Here is an 18,631-nt window from a genome sequence, read left to right as displayed (position 1 = left end):
TCTAAACTGTATATGTTTCTGTATGTATGTCATATTTCAATAAAGTTTACATTAAAAGATTATAACTCAAATTTAAGACTATTATTTAATCTTCTTATTGATCGGAGTAAACAACAATTCATTACATGCAGATATTTAAGTAAAATATAATGATATCTTGGGGGTGCCTGGGTGGCTCAGTCGGTTGAGCGTCCGACTTCGGCTCAGGTCATGATCTCGCGGTCCGTGAGTTCGAGCCCCACGTCGGGCTCTGTGCTGACAGCTCGGAGCCTGGAGCCTGTTTCAGATTCTGTGTCTCCCTCTCTCTGACCCTCCCCCGTTCATGCTCTGTCTCTCTCTGTCTCAAAAATAAATAAATGTTAAAAAAAAAATTAAAAAAAAAAGATATCTTGTTACAAAAGACAAACTAATTTTCTTTGTCATATTAACATGGCATTCCAGATGGTTTTATTCAGAAAGAAAACAGTAAAAGTGAAATATAATATTACATATTTCTTCCAGTAGCTTCCACAAAATTCTAAAAGAGTCCTGAGAGTTACTTTTATCAATGTTATTGGTGACAAGAATGGTGGGACTAGAGCAAAGGAAGCTCTTTAAAACTCGCAATCAAGGGGTACATGGTTAGCTGTGTCAGTTAAGTGTCCAACTCTTGGTTTTGGCTCAGGTCATGATCCCAGGGTTGTGGGATCACGCTCTGAATTGGGCTCCAGGCTGAACATGGAGCCTGCTTAAGATATTCTTTCTCTCTCTCCCTCCCTCCTCCCCTCTCCCCTGCTTGCTGTCCTAGTCTAGTGTGCCCTTCCTCTAAAAGGTAGCCTAGGAAACATCCATTTAAAGCTCAGTGTAGATATCACTTCCTTTTTACAATATGTGATTTTGCTGCTATATTTGCCAAAGTACACTGTAGTCACTTATAAATAAAGGTCATATTCTTTTTTTCTTAACATAAACTTTTTTTTAATTAAAAAATTTTTAATATAATTTACTTTATTTTATTTATATAAAATAATATATATTTATATATAAATAAAATAAAATATATTTATTTATATATTTTAATATAATTTATTGTCAAATTAAGGTCATATTCAATTTGTATTTCTGAAACCTGGCCACTGTTTGGTACAGTTCCATCATCTGTATGAGGATAATCATAGTTTCTAACCTAACAGAACTAGGTTGCTATGAATTTAAATGAGACAATTCAAATAAAGGATCTTAGAACAGTGTCTGACATATATAAAGCATTCAGTGAAGGTTACTGTTAATTATTATGATAAAGATAATGGTCTTTTTATAAAAAATTCTCAAAACTCCATTAACATGGAAACAAATATTTCTTTAAATGGACAAACGTTTTAAGCACTTTACCAAAGATGACAAACAGATGGCAAGTAAACACGAGAAAAGATGCTCACATTGTCAGACACTACTAGGGAAACGCAGATTCAGCCCCAATGAGATACCACTTACACATCTATTTCGATGGTTAAAAAAATAAGAGAAGACCTAGCAATACTAAGTGGTGAAGAGAATATGGAGCAACTGAACTCTTTTCACACTGCCGGTGGGAATGCAAAATAGTACTGGCATTTTGGAAAACTGGTTGCTTTTTAAAAAGGTAAATTTAAGATTATTTAATATATGATCCCAGCAATCCCACACTGATATACTTACCCAAGAGAAAAGAAAATATTTAGTGATAAAAAACCTGTACATAAATGTTTGTAGAGCCTTTATTCATAATTGCCAAAGTCTGGAAACAACGTGAATGTCCTTTAACTGGCGAATGCATACACTATCTATGGAACATCCATATGATGATATGCTATTCAGTAACATGAAAGAACACACTACCCCTTACATGCAACAAAGAATACATTATGCTAAGTGGAAGAAGCCGGACCAAAGAGGCAACGTGCCACGATTCCATTCCATACAATACTCTCAAAAATGCAAAACTACAGGGGCGCCTGGGTGGCGCAGTCGGTTAAGCGTCCAACTTCAGCCAGGTCACGATCTCGCGGTCCGTGAGTTCGAGCCCCGCGTCAGGCTCTGGGCTGATGGCTCAGAGCCTGGAGCCTGTTTCCGATTCTGTGTCTCCCTCTCTCTCTGCCCCTCCCCCGTTCATGCTCTGTCTCTCTCTGTCCCAAAAATAAATAAACGTTGAAAAAAAAAAATGCAAAACTATAAAGAAAAAAAATAACCACTGGTTGCCAGGGTAGGGCTTGAAGGAAAGACTGACTGCAAAGAAGCACGAGAGAATATTTTGGGCCAGGGTGGGGGGTGGGAAGGGGGAAGGATTACAAAATTCTCTTTTTAAAAATTTTTTTTATGTTTATTTATTTCTTTGAGAGAGGGGGAGACAGAAAGTGTGAACAGGGGAGGAGCAGAGAGAGGGAGACACAGAATATGAAGCAGGCTCTGAGCTGCCAGCACAGAGCCCGACGTGGGGCCTGAACTCACAAACTGTGAGATCATGACCTGAGCCGAAGTCGGAAGCTCAACCTACTGAGCCACCCAGGCGCCCCCAAAATTCTCTATCTTGACTGTAGTGTGGTTTTGCACGATGCACTCATTTGTCAAAACTCATAGAACTGTACACTAATAAAGATGAAATTTTACCAGATGTAAATTATGTCTCAAAAAAAACCTGCATAAAAAAAGATTTATGTTCTTTAGGCTTCAATTTACATAGTAAGAGGCTAATAGACTAGACCTCTAAATCTAGGTTAAAGTCTTAAGATTCCTTTCTCCTAATGCCAGTAGCTGTCTTTGAAGCCTTGTTCCTATGACTGTTATCTGTCTCTAAATAGTGCCTACTCTTAGATTTCTGGATGCTATTTTCTCACTCATCTGCTTTCAGGAGCCTGTGACATATGTGGCTTGACCTCCTTAATCCCACACAACTGCCTAATTAGATTTCATTCTATAAACTATTGCTGGATCTTACAATTCCTACCTCACCCTCCTCTCCTGTCCCAAACACAACATGACATACACATGGGACACACACCTCTTTTCCAGGTCTTAACCACATTAGAGACATTCATCTTTTCCATGGCTGACTGTACAAACTTCAACAGACATTTCATTGAAGATGATATGCACTTTTGGCCAATAAGCCCATGAAAAGGTGCTCAATCTCATTATCCATCAGGAAAATACAAATTAAAACAATGAGATACAGTACACACCCAATCAATTGGTTAAAATTAAGAAGACTGACAATACCAAAGATTGAAGAGGAGGGAGAATTTGGACCTCCTGGTAGGGATGTAAAATGGTGTAGCTGCTTTTGAAAGCAGTTTGGTAATTTGTTATGAAGTTAAACATATGCATAACATATGACCCATTATCTTAGTATATACCCAAAAAGAAATGAAAACTTGTATGCAAAATGACTGAACCTGAATGTGCACAGAAGCTTTATTCATATAGTCAAAAACTAGCAATAACTCACACGTTTATCAATAAGTAAATGGACAATAAAGTGGACTGCTAGTCAGCCATAAAAAGGACCAACTACTGACTCACACAACAATATAACTGAATCACAAATGCATTATACTGAGTAAAAGCCAGACTCAAAGGTTACATCATTTCACCATTCTCAAAGTAGCAAAAATATAAGGGTAAAAATCAGTGCATGTCAGCAGCTGGAGACTGGGGGAAGGGTTACTACAAAATAGGATAAAGGAATTCGGGAGGGACATGGAATTATTCTATAACTTGATTAGTGGTGGTGGTTACTCCACCTACATATTTATTTGTCAGAACTATGCACTAAAAAGAATGACTTTTTTCTTTTTTAACAATTTATTCATTTTTGAGAGACAGAGAGAGATGAGTGGGGAGGCGCAGAGAGAGAGACGGAGACACAAAATCCGACGCAGGCTCCAGGCTCTGAGCTGTCAGCACAGAGCCCAACACAGGACTTGAATTCAAGGAACCACGAGATCATGACCTGAGTTGAAGTCAGCTGCTTAACTGACCGAGCCACCCAGGCACCCCAAGAATGACTTTTTTTTTAATATTTAAATTATACGTCAAAAAAAACCAAAAAACAACAAACCACTAACAAAGGTAGATCTCAAAAATATTATGCAGAGTTAAAAATGTCAGACACAAAAGGATACACACCAATATGGTTAGAGTTATATACAATCTAGAACAGGCAAAACTAATCTATAGTGACAAAGGTGAGTGCCAGGGACCAGGGATGAGAGGGTGACTGCCTGCAAAGAGGAAAAAAGGAACTTTGGGGCATTATGGAAATGTTCTTTATCTTGATTGTGGTACTGATTACAAAGGTACATACGCTTGTTGAAACACATCAAATTACACTCAAAATGGGTATATTTTCTCGTACGTAAATATTATCTTAATAAAATTAATTTTAAAATGTACTTACCAAGTGAACGTAAATGAAGGATTAATTTTACCCTCATTTATCTATTTAATAATTCCTCCTCCTTTATTAGTTTTAATTAATTACTACACTACAAACTAAAATTAGATTATATTATCTTAATTTCTATAACTTATGCTAGTCTATTGGTGTGTGATAGATAACCAATTTAGAAAATAGTTGGTACATACAGGTAATATATTCAACAAGAGACTCTCTGGGAAACAGAAATAGGAGATTGAATGCCATCCACAAAAAAGTTGGTATTCTTATTGTAGAAACTATAAAAATAACACTTCATATATGTGAAAAGGAAGCAAAACAATAACCAGATGTTTGGGGGAACAGCTAAAAGAATCACAAAGGAAAAGGACACTTGGGTCTGTGTTGTCTAGGAATAACTCAATTTCTTAAAATATTTATTTTTTGAGAGAGAGAGAGAGAATGAGCAGGGGAGGGGTGGGGCATGGGGGGAAAAGGAATCCAAAGAAGGCTGCATGCTGACAGCAAGAGCCTGACACAGGGCTCGATCACACAAACCATGAGATCGTGACTGAGCTACCCACATGCCCCGGAATAAGTTAATTTTTATAATGAAAGATAATGAGAAGATGGTCAAAGGAGGGAGCGGAGCATGAGCAAAGGCATAACAAGTGAAATAAGATTTGCACAGAGCATCATTCCACAAGCTATATTCCAAGAAATGTAAAATATTCAGACATTCATATTTATATAAGATTCTGAGATGCTGCCTTGCATTTTCCCCTTCTTGGAGCATTATAATAAAATTTAACTTATTAAAAGCTCACTCTGAGAAGTCCACAGAAAGCCAGTAGTAATCAACCTTGAATAAATTCAGTGGGCAAAATTATGAAAAAACTTTGATTCTCAGGGTAGACAATAACAACCCTTTTATATATTTTAGAAGCTTTTTAAATTTATTTTTATTTTTTTAATATGAAATTTATTGTCAAATTGGTTTCCATACAACACCCAGTGCTCATCCCAACAGGTGTCCTCCTCAATGCCCATCACCCACTTTCCCCTCCCTCCCACTCCCCCCATCAACCCTCAGTTTATTCTCAGTTTTTAAGAGTCTCTTATGGTTTGGGTCCCTCCCTAACTTTTTTTTTTTTCCTTCTCCTCCCCCATGGTCTTAAAAGCTTTTTTTAAAGTACAAAACATTTTTAAAAGTTGAGAAGGAAATTAGGTTTGCCCCACCCATCTCCACCCTCCGAGATAGAAAGCCATATTATATTATAAAATGCTATAATCCTTAGCAGCAATAAAGGGATTTCATCAGTAGTTCATCCTCCCATATTGGAAGGAAGCCTGAAGAATGAGTTTGGGGACCAATGTGTACCAGAAGTTTGCTGGTTGTATTCTGATTGTGTGTGTATGCACAGGGGAGGAGGAAATATAAACCACAGTTCAATATGGCACTTTGAGAACATGCAAGAGTGTTTTAAATAAGAGGGTGAGGGAATAAAAATTTTAAAGTATATCCCTATAATAAAAATACAAAAATAACAAAATAGAAGTCACAATACATCCTCAACATTAATTTTTAATCTATTTTATTAATCCTAAATACTTAAAGATTTATGAATTTTATGGGGTGCCTGGATGGTTCAGTCAATTAAGCAACCAATTCTTAATTTCGGCTCAGGTCATGATATCCTGGTTTGTGAGACCAAGCCCCATGAGGGCTCTGCTCTGAGAGCACAAAGCCTGCTTGTGATTCTCCCTCTCTTCCTCTCTCTCTCTGCCCCTCCCCTGCTTGTGCTCTCTCTCTCAAAATAAATAAATAAACTTCTAAAAGTTTAAAAAAAGAAAGAAAAATGAATTTATCTTCATACCTTCCTTTCCTATTCATCATCCTGTAACACATGGAATAAAATGCAACATCTGCACTTGCATTATATTCTGGCAAAAACTGTAAAAGACATTTGTTAATTGTTCAGTTTAATGCAATCTTCCAGGGTCACCTGGGTGGCTCAGTCGGTTAAGCATCTGACTTCGGCTCAGGTCATGATCTCACAGTTTGTGAGTTCAAGCCTCACACTGCCGCTATCTGCTATAAGCATGGAGCCTGCTTTAATCCTCTGTCTCCCTCTCTCTTTGCCCCTCCCCCTCTCCCTCCCTCTCTCTCTCAAAAATAAATAAACATTAAAAAAAAAACAATGCAATCTTCCAAGATGACCTATTAAAACCAAAAACATTTTTAAAAAGCAAACGCTGGCATAAAGATTTCTAACTATAGATCATTATCTCTTACAATATAAACACAAACATCCTCAAAAAATAATAGCAAATATATATAAATATACACATCATAAGCAAGTGGGATTCATCCAGGAATGCAAGGTATTTGAAAATCAAGTAATATAACATGATGTATCAATGGCATAAAGAATAAAAACCACAGGATCATCTTAAGTAATGTAGAAAAACCCTTTGATGTTGAAGATAAACATCTCTTCATAATAAAAAAAACTAGCAAACTAGGAATAGAAGGGAACAGCCACACCTGGTAGCAGACATGTACGAAAAATTCACAGCCAGTATCATACTTAATGGTAAAAGACTGAATATTTTCTCTAAGATCAGGAACAAGACAATGATATCTGCTCTTCCACTTCTATTCAACATTGTACTGAATATTCTAGTTGGGCAATCAGGAAAGAAAAAGAAAAAGTACACAGACTGGAAAGCAAGAAGCAACACTATATGCAGAAGACAAGACCTTTTATAATTTAAAAAACCTAAATAAATATTTGCAAATCATATGTGGTTAAGAGACTTATATCTAAAATATATAAAGAATTCTTGTAACTCGGGGTGCCTGGGTGGCGCAGTCGGTTAAGCGTCCGACTTCAGCCAGGTCACGATCTCGCGGTCCGGGAGTTCGAGCCCCGCGTTGGGCTCTGGGCTGATGGCTCAGAGCCTGGAGCCTGTTTCCAATTCTGTGTCTCCCTCTCTCTCTGCCCCTCCCCCGTTCATGCTCTGTCTCTCTCTGTCCCAAAAATAAATAAACGTTGAAAAAAAAAAAAATTAAAAAAAAAAAAAAAGAATTCTTGTAACTCAATAATAAAATGAAAAATAACCCAATTTAAAAATGGGCAAAAGATATGAACAGGCATTTCTCCAAAAGAAGAAATCGAAATGACCAATAAGCACATGAAAAGATATTCATCATTAGCCATCAAGGAAATGCAAATCAAAGCTCCGCTAAAGTACCACTTCACAACCACGAGGTGGCTATAACAAAAAAGACAGGTAAGTGTTGGCAAGTATGGAGAAACTGGAACCCTCATACACTGCTTGTGGGAATGTAAAAAGGTGTAACTGCATTGGAAAATAGTCTAAAAATTACTCAAAAGGTTAAACATTGAATATGGTATGGCCCAGCAATTCTATTCCTAGACATATACCCAAGGGAAATGGAAACATATGGATGTTTGTAGTACCATTATTCATAACAGCCAAAAAGTGGAAACAACCCAACTATGCATCACAAAGGAATGGATAAACAAAATGTGGTATAGCCATACAATTGAAATTTGGCAACAACAACAACAACAAAAGAAGTACCAATACATCTATATTGTAGATGACCTTTGAAAACATCATGCTAAATTAAAGAAGCCTACCACAAAGGACCACATGTTGTATGACTCCACTTATTTCAAATGTCCAGAACAGGCAAATCCACAAAGTAGACTTGTGGTTGCCTAGGGCTTGGAGTGGTAGGAGAACTAGGGAGTGACTGTTAATGGGTATAGGGTTTCTTCTCGGGGTGAGGAAAATGTTCTAAAATTGATCATGTAGTAACAGTTCCACAATTCTATGACTACACTAAAAATTATTTATTTCTACACCGTAAATGGGTAGACTGTACAATACATGAATTACATGATGAGCCCTACCTCAATAGGGCTATGTTTTTTTAAAATAATGAATTCTCTGGAAGTAAAACAACTTTACTCTCATTACTTTCTTGAGGATTGCAAAGTTACACTGAATTTACATTGTTACTATTATAAAATATTGTATGGTCACTTAAATAACCATCTTTCTTTTTTCTAGTGCATTCTTTTACTTAATCATTTAAATACCAAGCAAATCCTCTGTTAATGAAAAGAAACTATTTCCAGGGCCTTTCTACATAACCTTTATCTCAAATTAAAAGTTGCAACATGGGGTGCCTGGGTGGCTCAGTCGGTTAAGCATCGACTTCAGCTCAGGTCATGATCTCACCACTCGTGAGTTCAAACCCCGCCATCAGGGCTTCTGAGCTGTCAGCACAGAAGCCTGGAACCTGCTTCAGATTCTGTATCTCCCACTCTCTCCGCCCCACTCCTGCTCACACTCTGTCTCTTTCTCTCAAAAATAAATAAACATTAAAAAAAAAAAGTTGCAACTTACTCAAGTATATGGTAAAATGAAGTAAGACTGCAGAAAACACCAAGATTAATTTCTTCTGCATAAATATATCATTATGTATTTTCTCAGTTTCCCCAAACAGTAATTAGAAGCTTTCAATACTTAGTACGCTATATATCATATTCCTGGAAGTTTAGAATACATATATTAACATTTAAAATACTCATTCTACTTTTTTCATCTTTTCAACCTTCAAGAATACTCTCTTCTTTCTTTTCCCTTTCATACCTGAATATCTCAAGAGTGGTCTACAGATGATACCTTAATTTTCTTACCACTTATACATTCCTTTTGATTTGGTTTCTGTCCCTCCATCCTTTTTCTACAAAAAATCCTTTCTTCATATCACCAATTACTTCTCAGAGTCACTCAATAATCTTCTGTTTTTATTCTCTTCAGTATCTTAATTTTTGACATGTGGCTCATCACTTTTTCTATGGATTTAGAAACACTACAAATCTTAGATCTAATTAGTCTAATTCTTTGTCTCTTCTTTTTTCCTCTGTCCCACAAATGCAGGTCCCCAAGATTCTGGCCAAAACTCTTTGTCTTCTCACTCTATACTTTCTACTTCAGTTATCTTACAATGTCCCACACCTTCAAACTATCACTGTGTAGTGGATACCTGCAAAATAAAGATCTTCTGAAATCTAGTGTTACATTTTTCCATCCAGTGTAGATCTCTTCACCTGAAGTAATCTAACTGCTTCTGCTGTGTTCCACTTCATACTAGGTTCATCTGGTATAGGTTTTATTGTAGTTTTTCCCTACCAATGTCTTCACTCAGCCTGGCAGTCACGACCTTACACATGATACCCATATAACTTCCCAAATCATCTCTCACTGCTGTAAGTACTACTCATTCATTAAAATAAAGATATGTCCCTTCCTTTTAAAATAACAATCTAACCACAAATTACTACATACACACATGCATATCTTTTTAGTTCCATACATGTTTTAGTGAGTGATAAATATAAGGTTAAATAGAATAATCTGTAAAGAGTTTAGAAAATAGGCACAAAAACATTAACTAAGTATCACACTAAGCACTGCATGGATTAGCTTTTTTTTTTTTTTTAATTTTTTTTTCAACGTTTATTTATTTTTGGGACAGAGAGAGACAGAGCATGAACGGGCGAGGGGCAGAGAGAGAGGGAGACACAGAATCGGAAACAGGCTCCAGGCTCTGAGCCATCAGCCCAGAGCCTGACGCGGGGCTCGAACTCCCGGACCGCGAGATCGTGACCTGGCTGAAGTCGGACGCTTAACCGACTGCGCCACCCAGGCGCCCCTGGATTAGCTTATTTTAACACTGAAAACAATCTTATGTGGTTGGTACCAATATTTTCCACATCTTATAGATGAAGGTAATGAAGTCTAGAAAGATGAACAAACTTAAACTTGCCAAAGGTCACATGGCATGTAAGTTGCAGAAAGAAGTTTTAAACTCAAAGCTAACTCCAAAGTTGCTATTTTGTTTTATTGTTAACGTTGAATTACACAGTATTTCTAACATAGAGAAAATAAACTAATACCCATGAAATGAAATAGATAGTAATATTTGCCTTACTTAGTTTAAATTTCTGTCTTCCTCTCCTACCTATCCCCCTCCTTCTCCAGATGTTTATAGATATATATCTATCTCTGCAATGAAGTTACAGAAACATAGCTTGAAAAGATACATAGTAAAGTGAGAATAGTGGTTTGCTTTGGAAAGAGGGAAACAGGACTGGGAATTTCAACGGTTATCCATCATTTTTTTTTTATTCTTAAAAAGAAAACAAACAGATTTCAAACAAATACAACATTTGTTAAACCTAGGTGGTAGGCTTATAGGCATCTGTATAATGCTTCTATACTTTTATGTTTTTGCACAGCTAAGTTGTCTAAAATGTACCAAAACATAGGATAATGCTGATTCAAGGCTTAGTCTAGAAACTGATATTTTTAAATGGTACATCACTTTGATCCTAACAGTTAAAAAAAAAAAAAAAGTATCATGTGGTAGGTGGATGGCTGTTAAATGCAGTGATGAAAGGACTTGTGTTCACAGAACAAACAGAAAGCGAGCTTATACATTCTCACACATACACTATATTAATTTAAAATAATCTTACTGGGGATTTACAATTCCACATAATAAATGTTAATGAAAAATAGGCATTTTAATGTATTTAATGCTTTATTAACAAAGGACACAAATGTATGAAATCTCATTTTAAATAATTATAAAAAATAAACTCTTTCTTCTCCCATTTAAATTAAGCCAGATTTCTTCTTCATAGCTGAAATTCCCATGTACATTTAAATAAGTATTGAAGACTGATTAATTCAGGGCTTTTCTAAAAATTAGAAATGTAAAAAAGAATTTGGCTCACCTAAACTATAAGGAGCTTTAACTTAAATATATTATGGAAATGACAACACAAATTGCATTAAACCCAAATGGAGAGTGCTTCTTAATACTGTTCTGAGACAACATCAGTTTCCATGAAAGTGTCTCCAAAATATCCTCCAGGGGAGCCTGGGTGTCTCAGCTGGTTAAGCATTCGACCCCTCATTTCCACTCAGGTCACAATCTCCAGTTCACGGGATCAAGCCCCACGTAAAGCTTTATGCTTACAGCGTAGAGCCTGCTCTCTCTCTACCTCTCTCTCTGCTCCTCCCTCACTTGTTCTCTCTTTCTCTCTCAAAATAAACAAATAAACATTAAAAAGATATTATCTTCTGAAGTTACAATAAATCAGCTAATCCACTAGGGATAAAATGAGCAATTAAAAACAAAGCCTTATGAATCCATTAAATTTTTCACAATAGCAAGTACCTTGATATAACAAAAGTAACAAATTATAATGATGGTGCATGTGCTTAATTAATCATGCATAGTAAAATATTTGTTTCACTATTTTAAATTAGAGATACCACTCCTCAACAACTTTTTCAGGATCAACTAAAAGAATTAAACAGTGCTTTAGATGTTAACTCCTCCAATATCATGCTGAGATATTAAGTTTATTTTACATATAGGAAAAGTTTGTAAAGAAGCACTTCATTTTGCCTCCTCCATTAAGCCAATTTAATACTCAGAAATGTATCTGAGCTACTATAAAAAATTAGTTTACATAGTAACTGAGCAAAAGGTATACATTCTTTTAATCTTTAAAAAAATTTTTTTTTACATTTATTTATTTTTGATAGACAAAGAGAGACAGAGCACAAGTGGGGGAGGGGCAGAGAGAGAAGGAGACACAGAATCAGAAGCAGGCTCCAAGCTCCGAGCTGTCAGCACAGAGCCTGACGCGGGGCTCGAACTCACAAATGGTGAGATCATGAACTGAGCCGAAGTCGGACGCTTAACTGACTGAGCCAGCCAGGAGCCCCATATATATTCTTTTAATCTTTTCTAATGTCTATATTGCTCTGCTTATTCCTATACCTGTCATTCCAACTTTTGCTTAAGTTTATTATAGGAGTTATTACATGACAGTAATTACTGTTTCTAAAAAAATCTACATGACAAGTATAATTTACTTATATCCACCTTCAGCCAAAAATTAAAATTCTAAAATAAGAAACTCGAGAAATTGTGGCTCTCATACTCATTAAAGATACCCATGTCATTAATATCATTATTAATAAATATTAGAATGATGCTGTTATACACTTAAGAAATCTACAGTGCTGGAAAACAAATGTTATCTCTTCTGTACATTCCAACAGCTCTAGATGCTTTCCCCCCACCAAAAGTACTGTCATCTATATTTCTCTTTAATATATCATTAAAACAGTTTTCAGATACATCTCTCTCTCATTCTTCTCTCCCTTCAAGGTAAAATAAATCTAAGAGATCCTTAGCAACTCATTTGTCTTCCTCAAATTATGCAAATCCCTTTAATTTATCCCAATCTTAGCCAACATTTTCCCTGAAAGAAAAAGAAATTTAGAAAGTACATTAAAACAAAGGTAAGGAGCAGACCTCAAGAATTTCAGAGAGGAACTCAGTCATTTATAGACCATTACTGCTCAAAGGACATCCTGGCAATGAGAAAATACATAAAAATCTGTATGCCAGGCTTAGAAATTTTTTTTAAATGACAAAACAGTAAGACTTGGTATATTTTTAATTCTCACTCATGATCAAAACTAGAGGGTTAAAACATTTCTTTGGGATGATATTTTAAATGAAAATTATCAAAAAATTAAGTGGCTTGTCCTGACAACTTGGGGAACTTGAACATGAATGAGATTTCAGATGATATGTGAAATTATTAATTATTAGTAATTAGGAGATGTATGAAGAAGTATGTAGAAGCAAAGTCTCATAACTACAATATACTTTCAAATCATACAGCAAAAAACAACAAAATGTATGTACTCATCTATAAATAAAAATTAAGTATGGCAAAATGTTAACAACTATTGAAGTGAAAGTCGCTTATTTACTCTTCTTTCATTCATTTACTTCATTTATTTACTTTTCTGGATAGTGAATATTTTTAATTAAAAAAAAACCCGAAAAATAACTTTCCTGATTTACTGCACACTAACAACTCAATTGACTGGAAATACACATGTTGCCACAAGACAATTTCAATTTAAAGTCTGGAATCCCAAGAACATAGATAGCTTTGTTTTTAGGGGAAAAAATTTAAACTGTACAGTCATCTACCAACTCTTCAAAGTATTTCATAAGTCGACAATATTTTAATTGATACAGAGCCCAATGTATAGATAATGATTTCCAGAGAGAAAACAATTCTCCTGGTCATAGACAAGCTATTCACATCCCTCATTATTTACTGGCTCTCACCAACTAAGCAAATCTATCTCACTCCTCATAACGAAAATGCTTTCCTTTAGATCAGGCAAGAGGGGTCCCTTCCTTGGGCAGCCCGATGTAGAGGGTCTGGTTCCTTTGCCACATCCCTCCTCAGGGCCAAAAAGATACATTATCTCTTCCCTCTGCAAAACGTGCTCCAGGTATGCAGGAATTCTCTACCTAAAACAGCCTCACACCTACTTGCAGAGCCCACCTCCATTTATTCCCTAGGTCTGTTCTCTCAAGGAATTCCTTGTAGGGCAAGGGATATATATGGCCAATATGTGCGTGCTTAGGACAAAGAGATGTGAAGAGGGAGGTGGAGTTGTAGACGGAGGCTGCGAAGTCCACACTTGTATGTGAAGCCCCTCTGACAAGCAGGATGAAACCAGGGGTGGAAAGAGAAGTAGAATGCTTCACTTCTGCCATATTCTGGATTTGGAACTCTACAGTCCAAGATTTCTAAATTCAAACCAGTGCTTCTGTTTGTCAAGGAAGAAGGACAGAACATATTTAACAGTTTATTGGTTCTATTTACAACTTCTAAATATTCTCACATACAATAATCAGAGCTTCTATTTGTTCTTTTCCCTGGGGCCCACAAATATCAGAGGCACGCCTGCATACGAAAAAAATGGTTATATACGAAAAACAAACAATAACAAGGAAATAGGATCAGAGAATCTTTTTTAGATTATACCACTAGAAAGCTATGTAAACTTTACATCTGGGTCCTAAAACTGCAAACTTCTAAAAAATTGATTCATGATTAAAACTACTTCTAGTTCTTGGGGTGCCTGGGTTGTTCAGCTGGCTGAGCATCCAACTCTTAATTTCAGCTCAGGTAATGATTTCACTGTTCATGGGATAGAGCCCCACATTGGGCTCTGTGCTGACAGCCTGGAGCCTGCTTAGGATTCTCTCTCTCCCTCTCTCTGTCCCTCCCCCTCCCCTGCTTGTGCTCTCTCTCTCAAAATAAACTTAAAAAAAAAGAAAACTACTTCTAGTTCCCAAAATTTAAAAAAATCCTTAAAGCAAGGCATCATTATTAAACAACAAGCTGACTTAATTTATAAAAGCACTTTCAAATTCATTGTCACATTTATCAATCAGAAATTCCAAAAATCTACATTCATATATTACAGACAAGAAAACTGCAGAGAAGGTAATTTGCCTAAGACTCCTATGCCAATTATGACAGGGTCAGGACTTGAACCCAGTCCTCCTGACTCTAAATTCAATGCTTTCTCCACTTTATCAAAGAAACTTACATCTGAAAACTCACCTCCAAAATATTTGTTGTCTGACACCAGAACTGAGAAACAAGTGACTGATGCCAAGAACCAAGATGAAAACGATCTTATTCTTTTCCTTCATAAATAGTTTCATTTTCTGGTGACAAAACTTCATGGCTTCTACTTTCTAGTATTATGCCTCAGTTCAGTAACATACAACCACATGAGTAACATTAAGAAAGTGCTAAAAGTACATGACATAAAGCAAAAGAGTCAGTAAGAGCATTTTTACAAAATAAAATACAGCAACACTTTGGAAATCAGATTATCTGGAAAAAAAAATAGTACTGATCCATGCAGTATTACAATATCTAATGACTTAGCTTGGAATTACATAAAATTATTCTGTAATCAATATTAATGGAAACTATTAAAACAAGTTAAGGGGCACCTGGGTGGCTCAGTCGGTTGAGTGTCCGACTTCGGCTCAGGTCATGATCTCACAGCTCGTGAGTTCGAGCCTCATGTCGGGCTCTGTGCTGACAGCTCAGAGCTGGAGCCTGCTTCAGATTCTGTGTCTCCCCCTCTCTCTGCCCCTCCCCTGCTCACATTCTGCCTCTGTCTCTCTCAAAAATAAATAAAACATTTAAAAAAAATTTTTAAACAAGTAAAAATAGATTATGTATTACAAAATCATAACCTCTTTATCTGTTCTCAATACCTACTTTTCTCAAATCTGGGTTCAACTCTCAGGTCTGTGATTTATAAACTATCCTAAGTCCAGTTCCCTCATTTATAAATTAAGATGCCGCTGTTAACATCCTAAGATCATTGTGAAGATAAAACGTGATACTTATAAAAAGTACCCACTGCAATGTCTGGTATCGGACAGGGGCTTGCGGAATAATTACTGAATGAATAAAAATTGTGGGGCTTTTTTTTGAAAATTGTTGAATTTATTTATATCAGTTAAATATGCATTATTGGGAAATGTGAAACTGTAAATTTTGGATAGCCAACTCTAAATCACTACCTTCTAGATCACTAGATGACTCCTAGCATGAGTCTCTCCTAGCAGAGAGAAAAGACTAAAGAGGAAAATAAGGATAAGATACTCAAACAGGCTTTTCATAACGAGAAGTCATAAAGTCATAAACTAGGTCCTTATAAAATTCATTCTTTAGGGGAGACTGAGTGGCTCAGTCAGTTAAGAATCTGACTTGGCTCAGGTCATGATCTCACAGTTCCTGAGTTCGAGCCCCACATCAGTCTCTGTGCTGACAGCTTGCAGCCTGGAGCCTGCTTCAGATTCTGTGTCTCCCTCTCTCTCTGCCCCATCCCTGGCTCATGCTTTGTCTCTCTCTCTCTCTTTCAGAAACAAAACAAAAAACCAAAAAAACATTAAATTCATTCTTTAAAGGAGTATCTTCTAATTGGCCTCATGGCTATGTGGAAGGCTGAATAATAATGACCCCCCCTCCAAAGATATCAACCTCCTAAACCCCCAAATCTGTAAATATGTTAACACTGCAAAAGAAAATTCAGACTGCAGATGAAATTAAGGTTGACCTTAAAATAGAGGGAGATTATCCTAGATTGTTCAAGGACCCAGAGTAATCACAAGAGTCCTTATAAGTGGAAGAAAGAGGTAGATGATGGTCATACAATGAATGAGAGAACGACTCAACCAGTCATTGCTGAAGGGGGCCACAAGCCACAGAATGTGGTTAGCCTCCATACACTGGCAAAGCAAGAAAATGGATTCTCTCCTACAGCTTCTAGGAAGGAATGCGGCCCTGACAACACCTTGATTTTAGCCCAGTGAGATCCATTTTAGTCTTCTGCCTTCCAGGACTAGGAGATAATAAATTTATGTTGTTTGAAGACACCAAATTTGTGATATTTTTACAGCAACAACAAGAAATTGATACATGACTATATATTCCCAAACCCTAAAGCAACAGAGGGTAACGTGGGCTCAAGTCCTACTGCCTACATTTGACAACTTGCTGTGCTGTTTACTAGCTGTATGACCCTGAGCAAGCTATTTAACAATTCTATGCTTCAAGCCCCTATCTGTAAAATGAATAGGTGGTAAGATCTACCTCACATAGTTGTTTCAAAGGTTAAATGAGAAAATATATGTAAAGTCATGAACGTGACTATAACTGCTCCGAACTTATTGGCTATTTGTGTTTTTATTATGATTCATAATTATACAAGTCTTCAAAGGAAAGTCTGTACATTTACCTTGATTTCCTAGGGCTCTGTCTAATCATGGGTATACACAACAATTTATCTACAATGATGTTCATTATACTATCCAAAAACAAACTGGTTAAAAAATTATGGCACTTCTACATTATAAATTATTATAAAATCATTAAAATAGCAGTATAAGTCTTCCAATTAAGGCCAGAGTGGGAGTAATAGGAACTGGATTTACACTCATGTTTGAAACAACTGAAAAGCCAGGCAAAATACATAAAACAATAGCTTTTAAACAATGGACATCGGGTAACCCATGACAGTGATCCCTGAGAGAAGGGAAACAGACGAGCTAAGATTGACTCCTGTCTTAGCTTACTTACTTCAAGGAGAGGGTTTCCACACTGCAGAACAGGGAAAGAGGCAGCCACATGGAATCTTACAGCCTCCTTGCGTTGAGACAAAGCTGGAAGTCCAGGAAAGCCAAAGCAGCTAGTTTGCTGGGGAATGTTCTGGAGATGAGAGAGCTTCACAGGGAAACACCTCTAGAGATCTTCATAAGGTTTTAAGTAAGTATGGATTAGTGCTACTAGTTTGTGGAGAAACTACCCAAGGCCCAGAACAAACTACTTGAAAACAGCTAACTTCTCACTAGGGCCAAGAATAGTTCATCTTCCCATCAGAGTCATAGTGGAAAATCTTGTATTTCACAAGGTACTGAACAGAGAAGGCTATTGTGTCAGGAGTGTGGGAAAATTAACCCTAAAGATTGCTCTAGTCCAGCCTAACAAAGCCCAAAAACAGATCTTATACAGATAAACGGATTTCAAAGTAACTGTATCTCAGAACAAAATTCAAGAATATTTATAGGAATGTAAAACTTTCCATCACTGTTAACAAGGTAAGATTCAAAATGTCTGGCATCCATTCAAAAATTATCAGGCATTCAAAGCAGGAGAAAACACAGACTACACTGAGGAGAAAAATCAATCAACAAAAGCAGACTCGGAAATGACACTGATGATAGATGTAGTAGACAAGGACAGTAGCACAGCTATTATAATTATACTCCAAATGTTCAGTACGTTAGAGGAAAGATTGAGCATGTTAGGCAGAGACGTGTAAAGCATAAAATGAATGAAAATGAGATTTAAGAAACACACTGGATGGGGAGATTACACAACAGAAGAAAAGAGTGAATACATACTAATAAAAATTATCCAAAAACAGAACAACAACAAAATATCCAAACAGGGGGCACCTGGGTGGCTCAGTCAGTTAAGCATCCAGCTCTTGATTTCAGCTCAGTTCATGATCTAACCGTTTGTGGGTTTGAGCCCTGCACTGGGCTCTGTGCTGAGTGTGGAGCCTGCTTGGGATTCTCTCTCTCCCTCTCCGTCTGCCCCTCCCCGCCACCACCGCTCCCCACTTGCACTTTCTCTGTCTCAAATAAATAAACTTAAAAAAAAAAAAATCCAAAATGAAAGGCAAGGTTTTGGCTTAATTAGA

At 36.6% G+C, this 18,631-nt stretch overlaps 1 protein-coding gene across 5 annotated transcripts in view; it reads right to left on the bottom strand.

Moving 5' to 3' along the window:
* The window catches only part of CHD9 (chromodomain helicase DNA binding protein 9), a 156,464-nt gene that overhangs the window by 122,668 nt on the left and 15,165 nt on the right, over positions 1-18,631 (bottom strand). Inside the window, exon 1 of one of the 5 annotated variants that reach the window (XM_047078406.1) lies at positions 14,965-15,166. The exons of the other annotated variants lie outside the window; for them this stretch is intronic. The gene's annotated coding sequence lies outside the window, so the exon portion shown is untranslated. Of the gene's footprint in view, positions 1-14,964; positions 15,167-18,631 lie in introns of those variants that run through there. 5 annotated transcript variants of the gene reach the window in all.

Source organism: Lynx rufus, unplaced genomic scaffold (assembly GCF_022079265.1).
Source record: "Lynx rufus isolate CCGP_SWC_20201006 ecotype Redwood Valley unplaced genomic scaffold, mLynRuf1.p SCAF_16, whole genome shotgun sequence".
In the NCBI taxonomy this organism is placed as follows: domain Eukaryota; kingdom Metazoa; phylum Chordata; class Mammalia; order Carnivora; family Felidae; genus Lynx; species Lynx rufus.
This window is presented reverse-complemented; position numbering and strand designations above follow the sequence as displayed.